The sequence below is a fragment of the Anabas testudineus genome, chromosome 3 (genome assembly GCF_900324465.2).
Source record: "Anabas testudineus chromosome 3, fAnaTes1.2, whole genome shotgun sequence".
Classification (NCBI taxonomy): domain Eukaryota; kingdom Metazoa; phylum Chordata; class Actinopteri; order Anabantiformes; family Anabantidae; genus Anabas; species Anabas testudineus.
In genome coordinates, this window is record NC_046612.1 from 21,536,163 (window position 1) to 21,562,313 (window position 26,151).

Here is a 26,151-nt window from a genome sequence, read left to right on the forward strand (position 1 = left end):
AAAAACCACTGGGCAGGACATATACAGCTCCGAGGCAGAGTACACCTGCGGAGGAGTACAGAGGAGGAAGCACAACTACAGGAGAGAGAAAAGACAAAGTTAATGACATGCAACCGTGGCATTTGAATGGATAGAAGAAAGGAGAGAGGCGCAGAGCTCAGTGTATCAGTAGAGGTCCCACAGTAGACTAACCTATAGCAGCATAACTAAGACATGTTCCAGAGTCACCTGAGCCATCTCTAACTATAAGCTTTATAAAAAAAGAAAAGTTTTAAGTGTAGTCTTAAATTTAGAGAGGGTGTCTGGCCCCAAACCTGAACTGGGAGGAGGTGCTTGATATCTAAAAATATTGATTAATTGATTATTTTTCTCTGGTTTCATATAATATAATCCAGATAATATACCTGGGTGTCATGTGCATAGCAATTGAAATCTACAGTGCTTTTCTGCATGAATTGGTCATAAAATGTGCTCTGTTCTTCAACTAACTCACAACAATACAAAAACACAGTCTGCTGAAAATAATAGTACACAAACATTACATGTTTTCATGTTTTTATTGAACATAACATGTAAACATTCACAGTGCAGGGTTGAAAAAGTATGTGAACTAGCCTACTGACTTCTCCAAGAGCTAATTGGAGCCAGGAGTGAGCCAACCTTGAGTCCAATCAGTGTGATGAGATTGGATGTGTTGCTGAAAGCTGTCCTGCCCTTTTAAAACACACACCAGTTTTTCTTGCCACTTTATAATGTTTCCTAATTATATTGCCTTGGGGGACATATATAGAGCATAAAGAATCGGTCCAAGCACAGAACCTTGTGGAACTCCCTCCGTAGCCAACTTTTGTGCCCAGATCGTACTGATTCAAGGTAAGACATCTTCGAGCAGTCTAGTCAGGATGGGGTGTAGGAGACATGTTGATGGTCTAGCTGAATTAATTACTGAAATTAATTCAGAATGATCGACAGGGAAGAAGCAGTCTATACTGCTAACTATAAGTGAGGTCTGACAAATGAATCTAGAGCTGTTGGACTGCTTTCCTCTGTGTTGGTACCAAACCAGGTTAAATCCCCAGTTCCTTCTCCACATGTCAAAGTGTTTCTGGACAAGACACATTAAATAAACAGGCCAAATGTTTGAGGGGAGCTTTCACATGACCTGACAAAAGAAGCCCACCTAAAACCTTAAGCCTTAAAGCCCTATAACTTAGTGAACTATTCTCAGTTGTCATGACCACAAGTGCAGCATCACAGTGTTGTTACTGGTTCAGGAGAAACATAAGTGCAACAAACAATAGGAGCACCTCACAATATTACACAACAGTACAAAGTGAGGCATGAAGAGGCTTTATAGCTGTATATATATGCCCCAATAGCTCTAACAACCAATGGACATTTTACATTTCACAAGATATTTTGAAGTCCTACGCATGGCCAGGCAAGGTAATGCTTTGTATTGTAGAGCGTTATTGTGTCTACCTCCTGTAAGTACTCATATTCATACTATTGATGTCACAGAGAGCAGCAGTAAATGCATTCATGTTTTGCAGGTTTAATAAGAACAGCACCTCAGTGAGGCCGATGTGTCCTCAACAAACTCAGATACAACAACAAACTCAATGAAAGGGACAGAAATCCCTGAGCCAGAAAATACAGTGAGGTTATGGTTTCATCTTTGATACAGGTGGAATCAGATATGTTGCATTTGGCATCTTACCAATTAAAACACGACACACAGACTAAGATTTATAACCAAGACCTTAACCAAGGTATAAGATTAGAACAATCAGAGACCAGTGCAGTGCTGAGGTAGAATAGTAATTTTGAAATTGATGGCAGCAACACATCTCAATAAAGCTGTTATTAACAGGATCTTCCTCTAGGAGTACATCATGGAGGTTAACACAGTCCAGTAGCGTCTTCTGGTTTTCACAGCGTCTCTGTGTGCAACGTTTCACTTTGCAGTAACTGAGGTGACATGATGTCCTAGGTGTCAGATAGAGCAACTAGTATTAGATCTGTACTACAATCATCCACAGTAGTACATGATGAACTGTAGCATCTTTTTTTATTCTGTTTCCATCTGCTCAGCTACACAAGTCATGTCAACATCATCTGCTTTTATTTGGCAGTGCTGCCAACAGAAGGCCGTTTTTTTTTTTTGTTGTTGTTGTTTTTAGCAAAATCAGGTCATAAATAATTCAGCAGTATTCTGTTTTTCAAACACTTAGACAAATTAAAGTCATAAATACATATAAAAACTGAAGCAGCAGTCACTTTAATATCTAATCATTTAACTCATAACTAATTCCAGTAGAGGCCACAACTGCCAGAGTGACGGTTATTCTGCAGCCCCTTATTTCACATCTGCTTTCCTACATGTGTTGATGCCCTGTCATTCTAGTCCTAGTGTGTTCAAAACATTATTGTAGGTTCCTCTTTGAATAAATACAGTGCAAAAAATAAAATTAAAAACATTTATTATAGTAAACACTGTACTGACATTTGTTTTTTGTATTTTTTTGTGTATAGATATAATATTGAATATGTAGAAAGAACGTCTGCCATGAAATCTCCCATTGAAAGATAAACCAGTTAAGCATCTAAGCTTCAGTTTGCGCTAAAGTCATTAAACTCATGTTTATTGGATGATTTATGTTTTATTAAGAAAACAATCTTGCTCTGGCTTGTTATTTGGTAATGCTACTGTTGTCCTTGAACTATACATGAACATCATTTGAAATATAGGCCCCACGTGACAGGCCACGATGATGCATGTTGCAGCACGTTACATTGACTTCACAGCATATTATTTATGTACACGTCTTATCTGAGTGATGTGCTTCGCACATAAAGAGGCTCATGTATTTGAAGCCTTTGCTCCCTTATGGAAATATCACAAGGTGATTGGAAATTTTCCTACATTGGCGCCATCAGGTGGTAAAGTTAGGAATAACATTGACACATCAATTCTTGCCACTAGAGCAACATGTTCAAGGCCTTATTTTCTCTTCAGATATTGAATAATCCAATTAAATGATTTTAAAGAATCTGTAGGTGTTTGTTGAGCTTCACCGTGTGACGATTACATGGATTTTTAAAAATGGAGTCAGGAAGAGGGCAGTGAAGGGCAGGAAGCTAATTGCCGTTTTCTCTGATCTCCCATGTGATGAAAGTGTTTAATTTCTTGTTTTATGCCTTTTTCCTTCTTGAAGCTTGTTGCAGCACGACTGCTAGGCCAAGTGAGGGACGCATCACACCTTGTAGCCATGTAGCTGTGGATTATAAAGCCTTCAGCTGTCAGCCTGCAGCATCATTATGAAGACTTTTGAGAGATTGTTGATAATCATGCTCTGGCTTTATTAAAGATGTGGTACACAAAAAGTTACACATGAACATGCTGCAGGTAGTAGTAATGTAGTATATACTGATTAGTTTTTGAAAGAAAATAAATTACTTTCTTAAGCTTATAGAAACACCACAAATATAGCTTCTTGGCTAAGATTAAAAAATATTTGTGGTCATGGTTAAAAAAATACAACCATTGATAGGAAACAGGATGCAATCAGAAAACGTTGTTGTAAAAATCCATTTTATGTAATTGAACAAATGGCTAGTGCTGCTTTTTCGGTGACTTGCAAAAGCACCTGCCTAACCCACATAAGACAATAATATAAATTAAAGCCAGAGAGCAAGCAGTCCAACAAGAACAGAAGGTGTGTATTGTAAAAACAATGGGACTCTGGGAGTTGACATGATGCAGGTACTGTAGGTGATGGTGCAGTGGTTTTATTGAATAACAGCTGTCAGACATCATATATACCAAACACAGAGCTGTTTAATAAGAGTCTGAGAGTTAACAGGTTACAGATGGTTACAGACATAAAATATCTTCTGATTAAAATTGATAGTGAAAGCTTCTGTACACTGCACAGACTCAAGGTGACAGGTTTTCCTAGAGCTACCCTTTAGGTGAAATGAAAACTGATGGTTTCTATTCTTTCTACTCCTGCACTGTCAAACCTGAAGGACATTTGTAGGTAATAATGACAGATCTGCCAAATGCTGGGGAACTGGCACAGCTGACTTCCAGTGGAAAGAGTTGCTTAATAATTGAAATGATTTAGCAGCTAAAGTTAGTTGCTTTAGCACAATCCAGTTTTAGAATTTATCCTGATGAACTATGTGTGCTGTGCTTAATCCCCTTCAATCATAAACAGCTGTCCTGCGTGATGGATGGAACTGTTGCTTAACCTGTGGAGAGAGCGGCCTTTGATCTGGATTTGGGTTAGTCTGCACTAATCTGATCCCATCTGCCATAGTTTCATTATTCTGGTGTATTTTTTTTAAGTACATTTAGACTGGCAAAGATTGCTAGATGAGCCTTCATTAGTGTTTTAATCATTTGCTTTGTGTACACTTGCATGTCCATACTGTATGTGCCCTGGATGTTACTCTCTCTTATTTAGCACCTGGGTGCTGCTGAGTACAATCATGTGACAGTTAATAAACAGTTACATAATGTGATGGTCTATGCCAGTTCTTGAAATCTGCAGGGAAACTGTTTTGCCATTTGAAATAATTATTTTGGTCCGACACGAGTGAAGGTCAAGCAAGAATTTATCCCAACACCCCACTAAGTGTGAATTTACATGCAGAGGACAGAAAGATATGAACATTATGCTGATGTATTTACTCCCTGCTCAAGCAGCAGCAAATGTCCCATAATTCATTCTGTGTTCAGTTTCCACTGTTTTGTATTCAGCTCAAATAATCCTACTAATGAACTAACTAGCTTAACACTGGAACTATTCTATTCTCCCAAAGGAGCTTTTGCAGCTACATATGTCTCTTGTGCCAGTTTGACAGTGTTTATAAATTCAACATGAGATTCTGTATTCACGTATTGAAGAGTTTCACCTCATGGTTCATTAACAACAGAAGTAGCATTAATTAAAATAACAACAAAGATGACTTCATTTTTTGTTTCTTACATGAGTCTAATTTTTATGTTGTCTTGACTCCTGTCCACCACAACCAGGTGTGTTAATGTTCTGGCTGATGTGAAAAATGAAATGAAATTTCAGTGCGTGTACTGTGACTCTCTGGTTCTTTAGTGCAGCTTCAGAAAACCGTTCTTATGGCCATCAGTGAAAACAATCAGAACTCACACAGGGTTGACAAAAGGACATTAGCCAACCACAGCTGATCACCATTACTAGACAAATCAATACATTGACATTAAACAATTCAGCAGTTATGGACCCATATAAACACGAAACAGATGTTACTTATCACAATAATTCTCCTGTCCATACAGGCCTTTAAGGGATCCTCCCAAAAGATACTTCCTAATTAAGTTCCACAGTCCTGGCTATGTGCAAAAAATATTATTTAAAAATTATCTGAAGACAATAAAAGGCTTTAACAGATTTGTCACATTAGGTTCTTCCAAAGTTGCTGCCTTTTTAGTATGACCTTTTGATTTCTTTCTTTTTGTGACTTTCCCTTTCCCTTTATTTGTATACTAAAAATGCTTTAACATTGTAAGATATCAGCTTTAACTCATCCCCATCACTTCCCACTGAAAAAGCTTTAAGAAGAGCTCTCTTCATGGTCAATATGGGTAGAAGAAATAATTCTAACAAGTAAAAAAGTAAAGATAGCAGTAGAAAATAATCAAATATGCTCCTGTGATATGTGGAAAAGTAAGAATCAGACACAGCTTATGCCACATTCAAGGTTGTTTCTACTGTGAATGGGCAGGTAATCTTTTTTCAATTTCAGCCATGTTTTTCTTGTTCATTTCTCTAGAGATCAACCAATAGTGAGTCTCCAGACTACAGCAGGCCTTAACATCATTTAACAAGATGGAAACAAGCAGCTCTGATTCTACTAGACAATTCATCTATAGCTGTGGCATCTGGGCAGATGGAAAGCAAATGGCACATCATCCTTATGCCACCAGCAACCCATCCATGGGAAAGCAAATGTACTGGCTGTCACCATTTGAATTACTGTATAGTAACATCTTGATGGCATTGTGCTTTTTTAAGTATTGACATTTCCATTTTGGTAAACACTGCTGAGTAAGTGTTGCCATGGTTTTGTTTTAATGTATTTATTTATTTATTTATTTAATGTATGTATTCCAGCTGCTTTAGTTACAAATACTTATAGATGTCTAAATAGATGCATGTTTTCTGTTGAGAAAAGTCCTATACACTACACTATTATTTCTAATGAAAATAAAAATCCAATGAAATCAGCCAGATGATTTTTTTGGACATACTACTCAAAAAGTGCTGCGTTCAAATATAACCCCACCTTAACCCAATCACTGGCTCACTACATGAGAGAAGACACTGTGTTGCTTTGACCCAGGTGATGGGTTTCCCTTTTCTTATCTTTTTTTAAATTATTATTAACAGAACCAAACATATTACACAAAAGAGCCCACTGAGCCTGTATATTGAGTGACATTTTCCAAATTATTTGCAAAAATAAGACATCATGTAAGAACAACTAAAAGCATCAACAGTCCATCGTGTGAAAGAACTAGAAAAAAGTCAGGTTCCACAGCCACAGTTACCATTAACTTTCTAATCACTTCACTCTTGTCTAGTCCAGGTTTACAACCAAACCATTTGAGCATTTTGAAGAACATGCATCTCGAAGAATGGGCATTAAAAAATGCAAAGCCCCCAGCTATTGCTGTTGCATAAAAAAATAACATTTGAGCAACATTAAAAAGCAAATACAAACCTTCCCTAACATCCTAGCTGTTAGCAAAAACAAACTGCCATCAAAAACCTAACAGAAAAGGATTTGTGTGTTTATATAATGCACTGCATAAATATTCTGTGCAGGTGCATAAAAGCGAAAGAACACTGATCTTGCAGCAGTGTACACTCAATAGTTCAATTTTCCTGTCAAAGCAAGATGAATTCAGTCCGTCATATATACCGTATTTTCCGCACTATAAGGCGCACCTAAAAACCTTCAATTTTCTCAAAAGCCGGCAGTGCGCCTTATAATCCGGTGCGCCTTATACATGGATCAATATTGAGTCAGTCACGCAGTAGAACACGGGAATGGACGTTTGACATGAACGAATCAATGGTGCAGAAGTGGAGGCAGCAACAAGATGGCTAAGTAAAGAAGACTAAACAGAGTTTCTGAGGGAACAAAGCGAGATGGCTACAGTTGGAGGACAAGCTCCTATCTTTTCTTTATGTAACTGAAAGAAACTAAATTAACAAATAATACACATCGTTACACATTTGGTATGTTACACTCTCACACGCTAGCTTGACTTGAATGAAGCTAATTACAATAACACGCACACGTAATTTATCACATGTAACAGTTAACAACTAACACACTTCTAATGACAATAAACATGTTAATACTTACAAAGACAAATGCTTTCCAAGGCACAAACGTATAAAGCACTCTCAGCATATACATGAACCAGTTGGTTTTACTGTGGAAACTAAACTAGCTTAATTTACCGACGGAGAAAATACGTCAAAGCTGTTCTATTGAACAGAGAGTGGAAAGAGCGCTCACTCTGCAACTAATTATCTTAACAAAGATCAACTAAAAAACGCAACTCTCACTCTGATCAATTTTTAATAACAATAGTATAATACTTTTTAGCTGCCTTTGTCACAACTTATTGTTATTCATTTATCACCTGAACAGAAAGGCATGATGGCAATCTACTAATAAAGTTTGACCGACCTCTCTGTGTGAGGATCCACCGACTACCTTTCAGGCTGACCTCTTATTTTGAAGGTCCCCAGTATGGACTGTGATACTTTTTTTTCCACTTTTGTTTTGTTGAATGCCGGTGTTTTTCGTTGGATTATTTTGGATTTCCTATTGGATTTGGATTATCTATGTTTCAAGGACTTTGATTTCACCAGGTATTAATATTGACTCCTTTTGTGTTTTTCTAAAACAAACAAAACAAAGACTGCTCAGCTGATGCTTGCGCTGTAGTTTTGTTTGTGTGCCGCAATAAACGCACTGAACTGACTAGATTGCTTCGGCCTTATTATTAGTCCTACTACACTCTGACTGTTTTGTTGACATTTCCTTTAGCGCAGCTCCATCTAATGTTGCATAACGTAATGCCAGCCTCTACTGTAGCGTCTTTTCTATGCGCCTTATAATGTGGTGCGCCTTATATATTAAAAAAGTTTTAAAATAGGCCATTCATTAAAGGTGCGCCTTATAATGCGGTGCGCCTTATAGTGCGGAAAATACAGTACACACATCATACATTTTTGCAGTTTTGTGCTTATATATGTATCTATCTCCAGGTTATACTGTAGATAAACTCATTGTGCAGACTGAATTAGATATGGCCAAAAGCCATGACCAAATACTATGATTTACACTATAACAGAAGACCTTTTAGTTGTTGATCTGTCTATATCTGTAACTCCAGACAGAACAAAAAACATAATAGGTCTCCTCTCCCTGCTCAGTAGATACATGGGTCTCTCTTTCCAGCTTCACTAGTCAGACAAATCTGTTTCTTCCCACTGCAGCTGCATTTTTCTGTGAATAAGCATTTTTGTTTCCTCTGTGTTTTTACTCAAAATGATATGCTTGCTCTTCCTGAATGCCTCAAAGCACCAGATAATATTTGGTGAGGACAGTATATCCTTCTGCACCTTGTGACAGGGCAGTCCTAATCTAGGCCGTAGCCCAGTTGAATCAGTCTCTCCAAACACTGCTCCACCTTGAGCCACCCTATCATCTGTGTCTCCCTGTTTTTGCAGAGCCATCTACTGGCTGGGTAATGACACCCTGAGGGTGGCTGCTGCCCTATTTGCTGAGAACCATGGACGACTGTGCAGAGAGCTGAAAGCCAAAGATGGAGTGGTGCCACAGTCTGTGGTGGTGCTGCAGGGAGGAGAGCAGAAGCAGAGGTACTGCACGGACACGGACCTTGTTTTCAAGCAGGTATGTTGTTGCAAAATTGATGCTGTATTGTGGGCAAGGTCTTGTATTTGTTATCAATCCATCCATGAGTGACCCAGAGTTGATCTCAGGTCATCAGTGAGTTTCTGTCCTTCTGTATGTGTTAGGTTCATATTCTTTCAGTTATGACCCCAAACAATCAGGGAACATTGCATTTTATTAAAATGCCACAGAAACCTCACCTTCTTTTCAAATTGAGTTCAGTGGTGAGCGTCTCTGGGACTGTTAATCTCCATTAAACTATGTAGGCTAACCCTGTAGAGACATCACTTTTCTGTTCTGTTTCTGATCTCATTAATTACAGCACTTAGTTACACCATGTACCCTGGCTCAAAATTCAATGGGCACATTAAAATGATACACTTAGGCCACTTTATTAGGTACACCTGTCTAACTGCTCGTTAACGCAAATTTCTAATCAGCCAATCACATGGCAGCAACTCAATGCATTTAGGCATGCAGACAAGGTCAAGACGATCTGCTGAAGTTCAAACGAAGCATCAGAATGGGAAAGAAAGGTGATTTTAGTGACTTTGAACTTGGCATGGTTATTGGTGCCAGACAGGCTGGTCTGAGTATTTCAGAAACTGCTGATCTACTGGGATTTTCATGCACAACCATCTCTAGGGTTTACAGAGAATGGTCCGAAAAAGAGAAAACACCCAGTGAGCGGCAGTTCTGTGGGCGCAAATGCCTTGTTGATGCCAGGGGTCAGAGGAGAATGGCCAGACTGGTTCGAGCTGATAAAAAGGCAACAGTAACTCAATTAACTACTCGTTACAAACGAGGTATGCAGAAAAGCATCTCTGAACGCACAACACGTCGAACCTTGAGGCAGATGACTTACAGCAGCAGAAGACCACCCTGGTACTAGTAGGTGTACCTAATAAAGTGGCTGGTGAGTGTATGTCCCATGTACTAACTTGACCAGATTTTGCTAACGCCCTGTATTCTTGGAGTTTACCATTACAATCTCCCTCACTAATGTCCTGGCTGATTCTCTCTGTAGGAGTCTTTCTTCCACTGGGCTTTTGGAGTAACCGAGCCTGACTGTTTTGGAGCCATTGATGTGGACGCTGGGAAATCCATGCTTTTTGTTCCCAAACTGCCTGAAAGCTACGCTACTTGGATGGGAGAGTGAGTCACACTAATCTTCAAAGAGCTGTGGTCATGGCCAACAGTCATCACCACCTTGTCCATAGCTGTGAGTTAGAACTTTGAGAAAGGGTTGACAGACAAAGCTACACAGGTACAATTGGGCCAGAAGTATCTGGACTTTTTATGATATTGCCTTTATACACACCGCCTTTATACACACCACCTTTAGTTGCTGCTTGTTATTAGAGTCTTTTCAATTTCAGTTTTGTCTTTATTTAGAATATTTATTTATATGTATTTGCCTTTAAAAAGTCTTGAGTTACTTCCTCAGCATGTTTAGGGTTATGATCCATCGGCACTATGAAATGCTGTACTTCGAGTTTTGTAACATTTGGCTGTATGTGGGCAGAGGGTATAGACCTATACACTTGGAATTCATCCTGAGCAGTCAGGTCATCAATAACCACTGACATGCTTCTCTTGGCAGCCATGCTCTATATGCCCATGCCATAACGCCATCTCCACCATTGACAGATGACGTAGTATGCTTTGGATTATGAGCTGTTCCTTTGCTACTTCCCATCATTCAGGTACAAGTCACTCTTGGTTTCATCAGTCCAAACAATCTTTTTCCAGAACATGGCAGTATTTTTTAAATTTTTTCTGAAAAACCTTTGAAGCCCAAGTAATATGCCTAAAATGGCTGTAATTCCTTAATGGTAAATTCCATATTTCTGTGAAACCTCTTCCAACATAAATCCCTAAATCCATTGTGGTGGTATATAAAAGGGAAAGATCAGAAACATTCTGTCATTGGTCAAATACGTTTAGACTTACCTGTAAATCATGTTAGTATTTACAGAGAGAGAGAGAGCTTTTTCTGTGTGATAGTGGAAAAAGTATTTGAACCATTGGATTTTTTTGATACTCTTGGGAATTCATCTTCTCCCAAATCACTGCAAGCTGGCCAGGCTCTGATGCAGTATCATAGGGCCAAATCATGATGTTTCCCCCACCACACTTTACAGTTTTACTCCGTATGTAGTGCTGTGTCAATATAGTTTCATCAGTTCACAAAACATTTTGCCAATACTGCTGTGCAGCATCAATGTGCTCTTTGGCAAACTTCAGGTGTTTAGCAATGTTCCTTTTAGTAAGCAGCGACTTCCTTCATGGTGTCCCGCCATAGACATCCTGCTTGTTCAATGTTTCACCTACTGTAGACTCATGAACACAAATGTTAGACAGTTCCAATGATGCCTTCAAATCTTTGTCTGTCACTCTGGGTTGTTTCTTTACCTCATTGATGAGTGTTTGTTGTGCTCCTGTGGTCATTTTGACTCGCCGCTCACTTCTTGGTAGAGTAGCCACAGTCCCAAAGTGTCTCCATTTGTAGATTGTTTGCCTAAATGTAAATTCTGGTGAATTTCTTCTTTGAAATCACTTTGTAACCCTTTCCAGCTTTATATAAATCAACCTTTCTTGATAGTAGATCCTCTGAAAGCTTCTTTTGGCGAAGTATGGCTCACACAAGCATCTTCTTCTTGTGCGGAGCAAACTCAAAAAGTTAGTGTGTTTCATCAAAGTAGCTGTAGTCCACACCCTCAAAATAAATGTCCTATCCTATGCTAACAGCTGAGTTTTTTTTTTTTTAGGTCATTACTATAAGGGTTCACATACTTTTTCCACTAGCACTGTGAGGTTTTTATGGTTGTTTTCAATAAAGACATAAGGTTCACATACTTTTCCTTTCCATTGTATGTATGTAGACAAATCAGCATAATATATATATAGAACAGCTTTTATTGGCCAACAAATCACTTACATTTGAAAGATTCTTACATACTTTTACGTCTACTACATTTATATTTCTATTTATCCCGTAACTATCTGATGACTCATCCTGCTGCTTCTATTTCAAATATTTTTACATCTCCGCACCTGCCTGAGGTGTTAGATTTGCTAATTAGTCACAGGTGGAGGTGCAAATTATCACTTCAACGAACAGCCAATTCTTCAGTGAAGCAACAGCAGCTCAGCAGTATATTAGAAAACAGTAATTCATATTGTAGCACTTCCTTCATCCTCTAATAGAAGGATAGCACCCTGAGCTCATAAACTTTACTTCCAAGTTGATATGAACACCCCTTTAAGTTTAAGCAACGACGGAATGAAATCAGTTAGTAAAATACTCCTTATCAGCTTATTTAACAGACTAAATAAGCTGATTAGGAGGGCTGGCTCTGTTCTGGGGATGGAGCCGGACCCTCTACATTTTGTGGCTGAAAGGAGGATGCTGTCCAAACTCCTCTCAATCCTGGACAATCCCTCCCACCTTCTGCACAATGTGTTGGCTGGACAGAGGAGCACGTTCAGCCAAAGACTTATTAACATCAAATGCTCCACAGAGCACCACAGGAGATCCTTTCTACCTTTGGCAATCAATCTGTACAATTCATCCCCCCTCTGTAAGGGGTAGGGGAAGTGAAACTGTCATATACTTGCTGTGAATATATTGACCCAATTTCATTAATCTATTTACATATTCTGTATATATATTGAGTTTTTTGTATTTATGTTGGTTTTGAGAACAATGGTAATGAGGCAAAACAATTTCCCTCTGGGATTAATAACGTTTGATCCCAAGTCTGAATCTTGAATCTTACATGTTGTCTATTGTTCTATCTCAACCTATAAAACAGATAAAAAAAACAACTATGTCCCCAAATTATAGCCAAATGTATTAATTAAAAGAGAAAAGACATAAAATAACTTTTGTTGAGCCAAATAAAATGTCACCAGATTGCTTTCACAGAATTCACTGACACAGATACTGTGCTCAATCTTTGAAAATAGGTTTACAATACTTAATATATATCAGTCAAGAAACACAGTAACAAAACTCTGTATTGAAATAAAAGAAAACGTTAATACCATTTCACTTTACCTCAATTTTGTGGGCGCGCACACACACACACCAGCTGGCGACCAAATAGAAAACAGATAAGCGAAAATAAAAATACCCTACCCCCTGTTGCAGGCCTGGTCGACACTTGGGAACGTGGTGGCCAAAAACGTGGAAACCCTTTCATCCAGCGAGCAGAAGTCAAAGTTGGAGTACTCTGTGTCCAGACGCTGAACCTCCACGCTGTCGGCACGATCTAGCAGCAGTCCGTAGCTTAGCTCACAGCTAACCGCAGTGAGCGTCAGGAGTCAGTTCATCTGTGAGGTTGAACTGTACCCTTCTGTCTTGTTGCCAGAGGAGCTGTCAGGCTTTCTCCTGGTCAGGCTAGCTGGTTGTTAGCCCGCAATGCTAATCACACAACGCCGACCTCCTTCTTGTTGTCAGTGCACGTTAGAACGGCTACTTAGTAGTACTGTACTGTACTGTACTGTACTGTACTGTACTGTGCTGTACTGTAGTCCACTGTGCTGTAGCGGTTGCAACAGCCGGAATAACAAACACAATATTCACCGTAAAAACTGTACTTTTCCTTCTTAATGTCTGTTTTTCTCGTGCTGCTCCCGCTCGCTCGCTCGCTCGCTCTACCCTGATGACCCCTTGACCTCTCTAACTCCCGCCCCTTAGCCAATCACTCTACTAAACCACTGTCATGACACTTCACCTTCCAATCACAATAACATAACAATTACACATCACTGGTTGTTTTGCATTGCAACCAAACTACAATATACACTTTAACCCCAATGTAAATGATTTCTATTGACATCAACACCACATGAAGAAACAAAGAAACTGAACACATCTGTAACATTTTTACAAAACGAAAGAACTGGTTATGGATAGTTTCCTAAACTTAACAAGTAATGTTATTTAGGTGCCTAAGATATTATTCTAGGGCATATGTGTCAAAGAGATCATTTCTATATTGAATATAGATATATGAAGCGATGGTAACACAATAAACTACAGATCCCATAATGCAGCGCTTCAGCTGCCTTGCCGAACACATTCCACGTTAATCAAGTTTAGTTTATGATGCTGCAGGTTATTATGAAGCTGGTCCTCAGGATGCCTAGTAATGTTGAACCATATCGTTACTACGGTGTTCAGAAATACTCACTTTGCTGATAAACTGAGTTCTCACGGACCTTTGGTGACTTTGACGAACAAGAAAATCATTTTGCCGTCTATGAGGTAACTGCACCTGTGCAGATTCAGATGGAGCTGATGGAGCTGCAGTGTAATGACTGAAGGTAAAGTAGGACACTGCAGGACCCGCACAGTTTATTCACTCCATTCCCGCAGAAATGTCCCAGCTCCGTCCACATGAGGCTCGAACCTTGTTTATGTTTGGTAGAACAAATCTTAGTGAGAAGCTGTTCTCAGTGATGAAGACTAACAAAACAGCACACAGGAGTCGTCTCACTGGTGAGAACCTGCAGTCCATCCTGAGAATCTCCACAACACAGAACCTCACAACAAATATAAAATAACTTGTTGACAAAAACAGATACAGCTCTGATAAAATGACTTAAGAGCAAAGACTGAATGATTTGATTTGTTATTGCTGAAAAGCACAAATTTTATTTATATTTCCAGGTTTTGTTATGCAGCATGTTCATATTTTGAATTTGTATAATGTTGACAGGACTGACAGACTGGCTTTTTATGGAGAGTAAAATCTTTTGGAATATTTAAAATTTAAGTTTATTTTAAATATTTAAATATGCAATTGAGTTCGACACCCCTGTTCTAGGGGCTACAATATTATAACCGCATTCAGTTGGCAATGCTGCCTATGTAGGGACATAAAAGAGTAATATTTTTTTTTAGCAGAGCATTAGAGCATTTATTTTGTATTTTAAATGGTCAAGGAGAGTGCACACAGTCTCTACACTGTTTAACATGCTACAGATCACCTTTAATTGTTGAAGAGAAAGTTGTTTGTGGAGAAAATTTAAAATGTGTTTTTAAGTATTTTAAGGTTGGAGTTTTTGGTCATCATTTAGTTCTTTTAGTAAAATAAAAAATGTTCACAATCATTTTTATTTGCCATTTGAAAATTAAAATTGTGTAACATTTTCTGAAAATCTTTTTTTAGTTACTGTAAACTGCAAACTCCAAAGGTTTTTTGTATCTGTTTTTCTTCAGTGTGGTTTTACTCCCATCAGACTTGCCTCACTCTGTTGATACCACATATCTGCTGCTGTCTGAATGTTTGTTCTGTGTTGGTCAGCTAAAGATGCAGTGAAAGTGAATTGTTTTTACACTAATTAAATATTGTCATGGGAGAGATGATCTGCCTGAATATAAATCTATTTAATGCACTGAACACTGACATTCTAGTGTAGTTTGTAGTGATGTTATTTTTGTGTTTTCTTTCCATGCAGCGAGGACAGAATACAGATAGTGGGAGCATCTGCCATGAAGCCTCCTTTGAAGGAATTAGTCAGTAAGTTGAACTGGCATTAATTTGCTTTAACATAATTTGCTTTAAGAGGTTACTGTTTTTTCTTTTATAAGCAAGGATACAACAGATTCTCATGCATACAGATTGTTGCTGAGTAACCTAATTCTGCACTTAATTTGATTTAACTGAAGAAACAATCTTGCCTTTGCTTATTATCAGTTAAGGGCAGTGTTACTGCCGACTTTACCACTACTCTTAGTTCTGTTTTTATCCAAGTACATTGCACCATTTTATCTACTCTACACTCGGAGCCAAACTTCTTAAAGGTAGTATATCAATTTAGTTCAGATTGAATTAGTATTAATAATGTTGCTGTGTCTTGTTGCTTATTTCTCAGATTCCAAGTAAACAACACTCTTCTGCACCCAGTCATAGTGGAATGGTGAGTAGTTACATTTAGTTTTATAACAAGTCTGTTGTCTCTAATTCAATTACCTAAAAGTTTCTACAGTCTGATTTTGCTGCTTTTAAATGACAAACTTTGGCAATTACAGCTGCCCAGTCAGTTAATTCTGTGTCTGCAATCAGAAACAGGGGCTTGTCTTTTGTTGTTTTTCCACTCGTAGAGTCAGAAGCCAGTCTGCACAGATGTAATGGACTTCGTGCTTCCCTGGTTGTCCTTGGCATTAGAGTCTGAATTGACATTTTCTGAAATAAAGAGGAATGCTTTTTAGGCACACCTCCTGGGGAGAAAGACTTGATTGAACCCCTCTGCCCCCTCTTCCCTCCACAGCTCTCAGGGCTCTTTTTAATAGGCTTTTTTTATGTAAACCTTCATTAGTGTTACTACTGGCTACCATTGCCTGGTGTTATTTATGTGGTTCTATTATTAATACTCTCAGTATGTGTTTCACTTCTCACCATATTGGTGGTGCTGCTGCTTTACTAACACAAACAAATGAGAAATGTTATATAGAAACTTCAGTTGTCTTGAAGACTGTTTCTTACTGGAATGTCAATATTAAGTGATCATATGGAAGTGAGTAATGTCTTTTATTTAGGCAATGCAGAGGTGTAGCCAGTTAGACTCTAACAATATGAAATATCTTCACTAAGTGGAGGAATTAGGGAGAACAAGACAGGGCGGGAGAAGATAGGTTGTGCAGTAGTAGATCTGAAAAATGTACAGACAGGTTTGCAGCTATATTTAAAGTGCACTCTTCCTGTGAATGATGAACAGTGTGTTGGACATTTGTCTGCTAACTGTGTGAGGATTACTGTGATAAACAAAATAAAAATATCTTAACCACCGTCACAATGCAGAGACTTAATTCTTCTAGCTTAATTTGAGAGTTGAGTATGAATTCTGTTTATGGTTTGGACAGTGTAGTTGGACATCATGGTACATTTTTACTACACATTGATAAATTAGCAGTGTAATGATCAGAGAGAAAGAACAATCCTGTCACTCTCACTGTCTTGTTCTGTCTGTCTGCAGCCGTCTGATTAAAACCGATACTGAGCTGGAGGTTGTTTGTCAGTTAGACAGACCATTTACCATTAACTGTAAATTGTGTATACAATAAATAAAACGATAGAATAGAAAGAAATGGAAAGTCCAGACCTAGAAATTAAACACCCAAAGATTCAAGCAGGTTACTGAGCTTGAATCCTTTTGATAATTTTAAAAGATGTCAGGATCCTCTGAGTCTATAAACTGTTTAAATGCTATTGATTTTATTTTATCCAGTAGCTCAGATGCCAGCAGTTAACAGAGATAGGTTTTGACCAATAAGCTGTAACATTAAAGCAATATTTTACACGAGATTTCACTTCATCACCATTAACACAGCAGGCTGTTTATTGTTTGTGGATAATCAGTTAATTCACAGTGTTATCTGTGAGAAATTGTTCACTATTAGCTTCCTACTATTGTTCTCATTACATTTAGTTTTCAGTATGTTGTTATTCATGTGTCCTTAAAAGCAAGAGATTTTCACTTATGACATTCCATATAGGTGTGTAGTAAAAATAGAAAATCTTATCCAGAGTGAACAAGTGCTTGATGGCACTTTTACTGATGTTTGAACTCTTTATGCTCACTCTGCATAAATCCTGCAGACGTACATGAAGTAATAATCAAGAATTCATAGTCTTATGTAAAAGTGGAGTTGATATGGAAAGTACAGAAGCACTTTAAAAACACAAGATAGAAAAAGTAACTTACACTTTTACCTACTATTGTTGTTACCATGAACAAACTAGGAGTAAATGACACATAATTAATTAACTACATTACAACATGTTATACACTCCCCTTCAAAGTTATTGGAATAGTGAGGCCAGTTTCTTTAGTTTTGCTGTAGACTGAAAACATTTGGGTTTGATATCAAAAGATGTATATAAGACAAATTATCAACATGTCACCTTATATTTCCAGGTGTTTAAGTCTGAATCCAATACACAAGTTAGAAGATAGCACCGTTTGTAGTATAGGAACATATGACTGACAGGTGTGTCTTCTTACATTGATTATTCAAACAATAAATAGCACTGAACATCTACGCTCAGTTTTAGATTTGGTTTTTGCCTGTGCCTGTTGGTCCTAGGCAGTACAAGCATTTGGAATGTCCCGGAGAAGAAAGAAACCACTGGTGTACTAAGTAACAGATATCGAACGGGTAGACTATGAAAGAAAATAGCAGTTGATGACCGAAACATTGCCAGAGCGGTGAAGAAAGACCATAAAACAACTATTTGTTACATCAGCAACAATCTGCAGGGGGCAGAAGTGAAGGTATTATAATCTACTGTTCATAGAAGACTTCATGAACAAAAGTAAAGAGGCTACACCAGAAGATGCAAACCACTAATTAACAAGAAGAATAGGAAGGCCAGGCTAAGAAAGAAATAATCTGCTTATGACCTCAAACATACAAGCTCATCTGTGAAACACAGTGGAGGTCATAGCTTGGGCTGCATGGCTTCTTCTGGGACTCAGTCCCAAACTGTTTGGGAGATCCTTGATCATGCAACAAGATAATGACCCAAAACACAAAGGAGTTTTAAGCATTTTAACAGCTAAAGAGGAGACTGAACAACAACTGAAAGAGGCTGCAGTAAAAGCCCGGAAAAGCATCGCAAAAGAAGAACACAAAAGTTTGGTGATGTCAATGGATTCAACTAAATATTAGGTCTTATTTGCTTGAGGAATGCTTTAAAAGCATGGAGTCATGAAGAGGGCAGTGAAAGTCCTTCAGCTAATTGGTGTTTTCTCTAAACTCTGCTGTTCTGCAGTTGGTTAGTTTCCTGGTTTTACCTTGTTCCTTCTCCTTTTTCCTCTTTTCAAGATTCAAGATTCAAAAAACGTTATTAATCCCAGAGGGAAATAATTTTGCCTCATTACCATTATTCTCAAAACAGACAGAAAGAAAAGGAACCACAACCAGGAAGGATCCAACATAAATACACAATAACATCAATACAGAAAAACTCTATATATATACAGAATATGTAAAATAGATAAATGAAATTGGGTCAAAATATATAGATTCACAGCAAGTATATGACAGTTTCACTTCCCCCACCCCTTACAGAGGGGGGAGGAATTGTACAGATTGATTGCCACAGGTAGAAAGGATCTCCTGTGGCGCTCTGTGGAGCATTGAATGTTAATAAGTCTTTGGCTGAATGTGCTCCTCTGTCCAACTAACACACTATGCAGTGGGTGGGAGGGATTGTCCAGGATTGAGAGGAGTTTGGACAGCATCCTCCTTTCAGCTACAACATGTAGAGGGTCCAGCTCCACCCCCAGAACAGAGCCAGCCCTCCTAATCAGTTTGTTTAGTCTGTTAGTGTCTGCCACCTTCATGTTGCTGCCCCAGCAGACCACAGCATAAAAGATGACACTGGCCACCACAGACTCATAGAACATCCGCAGCATGGTGCTGCAGACGTTGAAGGACCTGAGTCTCCTCAGGAAGTACATCCGGCTCTGAGCCTTTCTGTACAATGCTGATGAGTTTTTGGTCCAGTCCAGTTTGTTGTTCAAGTACACTCCCAGGTATTTGTACTCGGACAGCCTGTTCCAGCACTACTGCTACACCAAAGGAGGGATGCGCCACACCTCCTACACCTGTATCTGTGGAACGTAAGTCTTTATGCATGAATTCTTTACCTTTTTTATTTCAGACTTACCCTAATTACTCAGGGTTATTAGTTTGATATCATACTTAAGTGTTTAGTTAGGTATATAACAGGGATCTTGTTGCTCCCTCTACATATTAGGCTGAACAGTCTGTAGTCCTGCTAAGTCCTCCATATCCTGTCACCCAAAACAAACCGTGCTTACTAAAGCAGTTCATCACTTTCCTTGATTGCAGGGGTACTGCCAGCTCGTAGCATTATCAATGATGAATTTTTAGACATTGTTAGTAATCATCCTCTGGCCTTTCGTATTAATGGCCATGTGTAATGAGTATCTACTAGAGACTAGTGATCAGAGATACCAGTTATTTTCCTGCTAACTGGTGCAACTCATATTGTTTTAACAGTGGGTTTATATTTAATCTTCAACACTATTACCAGCTTGTAGTGTAGTAGTTATAAAGATGATTTAATGTGCTATTTGTCTTTAATTCATGCATTGTGTGTTCAACATCAGAGGCCACAATTCCTCTGTCCTGCACTACGGCCATGCTGGTGCTCCCAATGATAAGACAATAATGGATGGAGACATGTGGTAAGTACTTGTCAGTAGGATTTAAATCCAACCACCTCACAAACTCTACAAATTTACCTAGAGGGGGAGCTGTTGCATCATTATCAGACCAGTGGTTCAAATGCCAACCTCCATCAGCTACATGCAGTGCTCTTTTGTTGAAATGGCTCCAAATAGCTGTGTTACAGTTGTGTTTACAATTGTGATCTTTAGTGTTTCTTCCATCATACATATTTGTTGAACTGTGAATAACTCAAAAACAATTTAGACACAATCCACATTTGACAGAATCAGTTGTGATATTTTGTGTCCCGCAGTCTGTTTGACATGGGTGGAGAGTACTACTGCTACACCTCAGACATCACCTGCTCTTTCCCAGCAAACGGAAAGTTCACTCCAGATCAGAGGGCCGTCTACGAGGCCATCTTCTGGTAACAGTGCAGGTTTCATTCGGATTATTATGTTTTATTCTCTATGCTTCCTGTTCCTCTAGTTTTCTGCTCTTAATTTCACTTAGAGGCATCTTGTAAATAATATTTTTTGGGAACTACACGTCTAGGTACAATAAAAATGTAAATATAGTATTTAAAGCCTACATTTTGAGTTTTAGGATTTCAATCTAAAGCTTAGGTTAAAGCATTGCTGTGTCTTCTTTAACTTAACATTAACTAAGCTGCTTGTGTTGAAGGTGTGAAGTGGACAGACATGCACCGCCTGACTGACCGGGTTCACCTGGAGGAGCTTGTAAAGATCGGTATCCTCAGTGGCAGTGTGGAAGACATGTTGAAGGTCCATCTAGGTTCCGTCTTCATGCCCCACGGCCTGGGACACCTGCTGGGTATTGACGTGCACGACGTGGGAGGCTACCCTGAGGTGAGAACAGAAGACTTCGAATCTGCTACAGCCCACATCAGAGAGAGCAGTAATTAGTGCTGTAACTGTCAAAATGTCCAGACAGCAGCCGAAGAAAAAGAAACTCCTGATCCTTCAATTTCCATTTTTCATCAAAAATAGAGAGAACCACAAAGTAGAAGTGAGAATGGAACAAAAAGAGGTCGATCTACAGGACATGTTTAGGTTCTCAGTGTAAAGTACATTGTAAAATTACTGAATATGAATAAAGTTCTCAGTTTCGTCATTAGATGAAATACAGTTTTATCTACTGATAAACAATACTGTTTTTGGATTTCAGTCAGACCTGATCGCTCAAGTAAATAATTCATCTGAACAGTTTGAAGTTGATTTTTTCTTCTTATCTCGGTTAAAAAACGTTAATCACTGATTTCAAAAGTAGATGTGGTTCTAGACATGCCTTCATTCCATTTGGTTAATGATATTTTAGAAAGATAAAGTATGTTTCAGAGACAATAGAAAAACTACTGGCTCATTACTATGAACAAAATAGTTTAATAATGAGATACCTGCATCCCTTGCACAGTAGAGGAGATTGAGGCTACACTTCAGTGTCTTTATTAACCACAGATCAATAACAAAGAATACTCTCTCTATTACTTTCATGTACCTGTATGACCTGCATTAACAGATACAATCAAGATTGTTATTGAGTATTAGAGACGGCACGAGGCAATAAGAAGAAAAACCATGAAATATGTCAACCGTTTCTTTTATAAAGCTTTTAAAATGGTTGAGAATTGTGGTAATAGTTTCATCACTTTGACAATTTAATACATTAAATGTATTCATCTCTGTGCCTCGTGAGGAGGCACAGAACCCTGTGGAACTCCATAGTTAACCTTTGTGTGCATGAAGACTCATTAACATGAACCGACAAACTAACTGAAAACATTTTCTTAATGCTGTGAACATCATAATTAAAAAAAATCTGTCATGAAATTCATTCAAGTTATAAATTAGCAAACATTTGATAATGAACTAAAGAAACAGAAAAGTCTTTATAGATATCTGACTTTTCAGAAGAAATGGACTGAACTTTTACTTACAGTAGAATTAAAATGTCTCCACAGCCTTCTACAGAATTCAACCTGAGATGAACCCATATAACACAGTGAAGTGTATAAACTGTGAATCTGCGTGTGACTGTGTGAACCTGAAAAAAATACAAAATGTATTGGCTGTCAAATAGTTTTCTCAGAGAATGAATTGCAGTCTCTAAACCAGGTTAAATCCCCAGTTCCTTCTCCACATGTCAAAGGGTTTCTGGACAAGACACATTAAATAAACAGGCCAAATGTTTGAGGGGAGCTTTCACATGACCTGACAAAAGAAGCCCACCTAAAACCTTAAGCCTTAAAGCCCTATAACTTAGTGAACTATTCTCAGTTGTCATGACCACAAGTGCAGCATCACAGTGTCGTTACTGGTTCAGGAGCAACATAAGTGCAACAAACAATAGGAGCACCTCACAATATTACACAACAGTACAAAGTGAGGCATGAAGAGGCTTTATAGCTCTATATCTATGCCTCAATAGCTCTAACAACCAATGGACATTTTACATTTCACAAGATATTTTGAAGTCCTACGCATGGCCAGGCAAGGTAATGCTTTGTATTGTAGAGCGTTATTGTGTCTACCTCCTGTAAGTACTCATATTCATACTATTGATGTCACAGAGAGCAGCAGTAAATGCACTCATGCTTTGCAGGTTTAATAAGAACAGCACCTCAGTGAGGCCGATGTGTCCTCAACAAACTCAGATACAACAACAAACTCAATGAAAGGGACAGAAATCCCTGAGCCAGAAAATACAGTGAGGTTATGGTTTCATCTTTGATACAGGTGGAATCAGATATGTTGCATTTGGTATCTTACCAATTAAAACACGACACACAGACTAAGATTTATAACCAAGACCTTAACCAAGGTATAAGATTAGAACAATCAGAGACCAGTGCAGTGCTGAGGTAGAACTGGTTCAAAGCAAATAGTCCTATACAGTCATTTCTGAGACGTAAAGTTCAGTCGACATTTCAAATTTAAAGAAGTTAAGATTCCATTCGAGTTAACAGCCTCAGAAACCACCAGTGAACACAGCAGATTAGAGCTCACAGCGGTGCAACAGTGATCAAATTACTGCCAAGAAACCACTACTGACTGAGGCCAAGAAAGACAAGGACAAGTCGATATCTGTACTCTGCCCATTTCAAATGTAAGATCCTTAATGAAAGCCATGTTTTTGAAGAGATGGTGAACTGGTGGTTTGTCCATGTGTGGTTCACACCCTGAAGAACGGAGGAGGACGAGGTGCACACTTAACCAGCATGGCTACCACAACACATCAACATGAATAATCTTAGTAAGAGCTTTGTTCATGGTTCATAGCTGTGAGATTGAACTTTTGAACACTCTATGTGTATTATTATTGAGTTTATATTTAAAATTCAACCAATGTTTTAATGTTGTGATAAACATTTTTTGACATTTTTGATTATAACTAATTAAACTCAATCTATTAAACAACTACAATCCCAAACAATAGAACACAGAAAACATATCACATGTTTAAACTGGACCATTTGAAGAAAAAACATATAATAATTTAGAAATTGATGGCAGCAACACATCTCAATAAAGCTGTTATTAACAGGATCTTCCTCTAGGAGGTTAACACAGTCCAGTAGCGTCTTCTGGTTTTCACAGCCTCTCTGTGTGCAACGTTTCACTGTGCAGTAACTGAGGTGGTACTAGTATTAGATGTATACTACAATCATCTGCAGTAGTACATGATGAACTGTAGCATCTTTTTTTATTCTGTTTCCATCTGCTCAGCTACACAAGTCATGTCAACATCATCAGTCTCTGATCTTCTGCTTTTATTTGGCAGCGCTGCCAACAGAAGGCTGTGTTTTTTTAGTTGTTGTTGTTTTTAGCAAAATCAGGTCATGAATATTGTAGCAATCTTCTTTTTTTCAAACACTTAAACAGACAGATTAAAGTCATAAATACATTTAAAAATTGACCTTTATTCTGTAGCCTAAGAGCAGAAGAAAACTGCTGCTCTGCTTCTCTACTGGGGATCTCAGTCTCATGAAGACTCACAAGGTGATTTGAAATGTTCCTACATTGGCGCCATCAGATGGTAAAGTTAGGAATAACATTGACACATCAATTCTTGCCACTAGAGCAACATGTTCAAGGCCTTATTTTCTCTTCAGATACTGAAAAATTGTATTTAAATGATTTTTAAAGAATCTGTATAAATACAAAGACTTTGGTGATAAAGACATTTTGTAATGAGGCATGTGAACCCTGGATAAGATGAAGATGTAATGATCCTCTGTTATTCTGAAGTTGTACAGACCCATGTCTTCTGCATCGTATAAGAAGAATCGGGAAACATAAACCAACACAGCGACGTGATGCTGTTGGGATCCAAAGAGGTGTTTGTTGAGCTTCACCCTGTGATGATCAAAGGATGATTACATGGATTTTTAAAAATGGAGTCAGGAAGAGGGCAGTGAAGGGCAGGAAGCTAATTGCTGTTTTCTCTGATCTCCCGTGTGATGAAAGTGTTTAATTTCTTGTTTTATGCCTTTTTCCACCTTGAAGCTCGTTGCAGCACGACTGGTTGGCTAAGTGAGGGATGCATCACACCTTGTAGCCATGTAAGCTGTGGATTATAAAGCCTTCAGCTGTCAGCCTGCAGCATCATTATGAAGACTTTTGAGACATTGTTGCTCATCGTGCTCTGGCTTTTTGTATTAAAGGCCGTGTTTAATGAGGACTTCTGTGGATATTATGTTCTTTTCCTGTTTAAATGAAGAGCTTAAAAAATGATTGAACACCTCATCATCACAAATGCACATATGTCTTCTAATGAACAGGCAAAGCTACTACTATATATACTCTACTACTATACTATATATACTATATTTATATTGCCATAATTATTTTCTATATTCTAATTAAATGATTAAAAAGTTTTTGTTTTTTTTTAAATAATCTTGATTAACTGTCTTCTACAACTACTCCGTCCATGAGTATCCATGCTGGGGCTGTCAGTGACAAGATAATGATGCACTTGAGTACAATTTTGAGGTACTTTACTGGAGTATTTCCATTATGGGTTACTTTACTTCACTACTATTCCACTACATTCATTTTAACAGCATTAGTCATTGGTTACTTTTTTCAGGATTACATTCTTATAAAAATCATAATAAACTAATAAAGTGTTGTCATTTGTGGATGAACCTGCTGTTTTAGTCCACAGCCTGAACATATCAGAAAACTAGAGGACACTTCTACTTGTAGTGGAGTATTTTCCTTGGCAAATACTCACACTTTTACTTGAGTACTTTGCTCAGTTTTGCATCTGGTAAGCAGCAGTTTCATCCTGTAGACATGTCAGTACCACCTCCAGGTGGACACTTAAGAGTTTACAGCTCCTTTTTAGCCAAAAGAATTAAATAGAAATTGAACATTGCTGTATCTGGAATAGCTTTTGAACTCATTTTGTCTTGATTTGATAATAATGTGTGTTGTTATTACCATAATATTTCTGTACCATATGATACATGATAACATTATATTCCTGTAACTGCATCCTGACTTTGAAAGGGTCCCTAAACCGCTCTGACATACAGTATCAGCCTCTGCAGTCTGTTTGATATGGGTGGAGAGTACAGTACTGCTGCACCTTCCCAGTCAAAAGTTCACTCCAGACCAGAAGGCAGAGACGCACACTGCCAGTAAATAATGTGAGAACAGTCAAAATCTCCAGACAGAAAAAAGATTTCCAACACATTTTCCTTCTAACATCAATGATAAAAATAGCCTCAGTGCAGAAGTGAGAAAGAAACTAAAAGATGTCAAGTTGCAGGAACAAGATCAACGTGAGGACAGGATCAAAAGAGAGGAAAGGAAACTCTGTGTGAACTCTGAACAGTTTCAGGTTCCACACACAACTAAATGCAGAAGACAGTTAACCCACAGTAGCTCCACAATTGTGGGAGGACGAGATGGACACGCGCTGAG

At 38.3% G+C, this 26,151-nt stretch overlaps 2 long non-coding RNA genes across 3 annotated transcripts; both read left to right on the forward strand.

Moving 5' to 3' along the window:
- Window positions 1-15,433: 15,433 nt before the first annotated feature.
- Window positions 15,434-16,990, forward strand: LOC113174293. 2 transcript variants are annotated; one of them, XR_003299897.1, is made up of 3 exons: window positions 15,434-15,515; window positions 15,871-15,915; window positions 16,972-16,990. It is a non-coding gene; the product is annotated as an uncharacterized LOC113174293 (long non-coding RNA). The 2 variants fall into 2 exon arrangements; XR_003299898.1 differs by lacking the exon at window positions 16,972-16,990 and adding an exon at window positions 16,100-16,623.
- A 2,558-nt stretch (window positions 16,991-19,548) lies between these two features.
- LOC113174292 lies at window positions 19,549-20,599 on the forward strand. Its single transcript, XR_003299896.1, has 3 exons — window positions 19,549-19,623; window positions 20,137-20,214; window positions 20,511-20,599. It is a non-coding gene; the product is annotated as an uncharacterized LOC113174292 (long non-coding RNA).
- The last annotated feature ends 5,552 nt before the right edge of the window (window positions 20,600-26,151 follow it).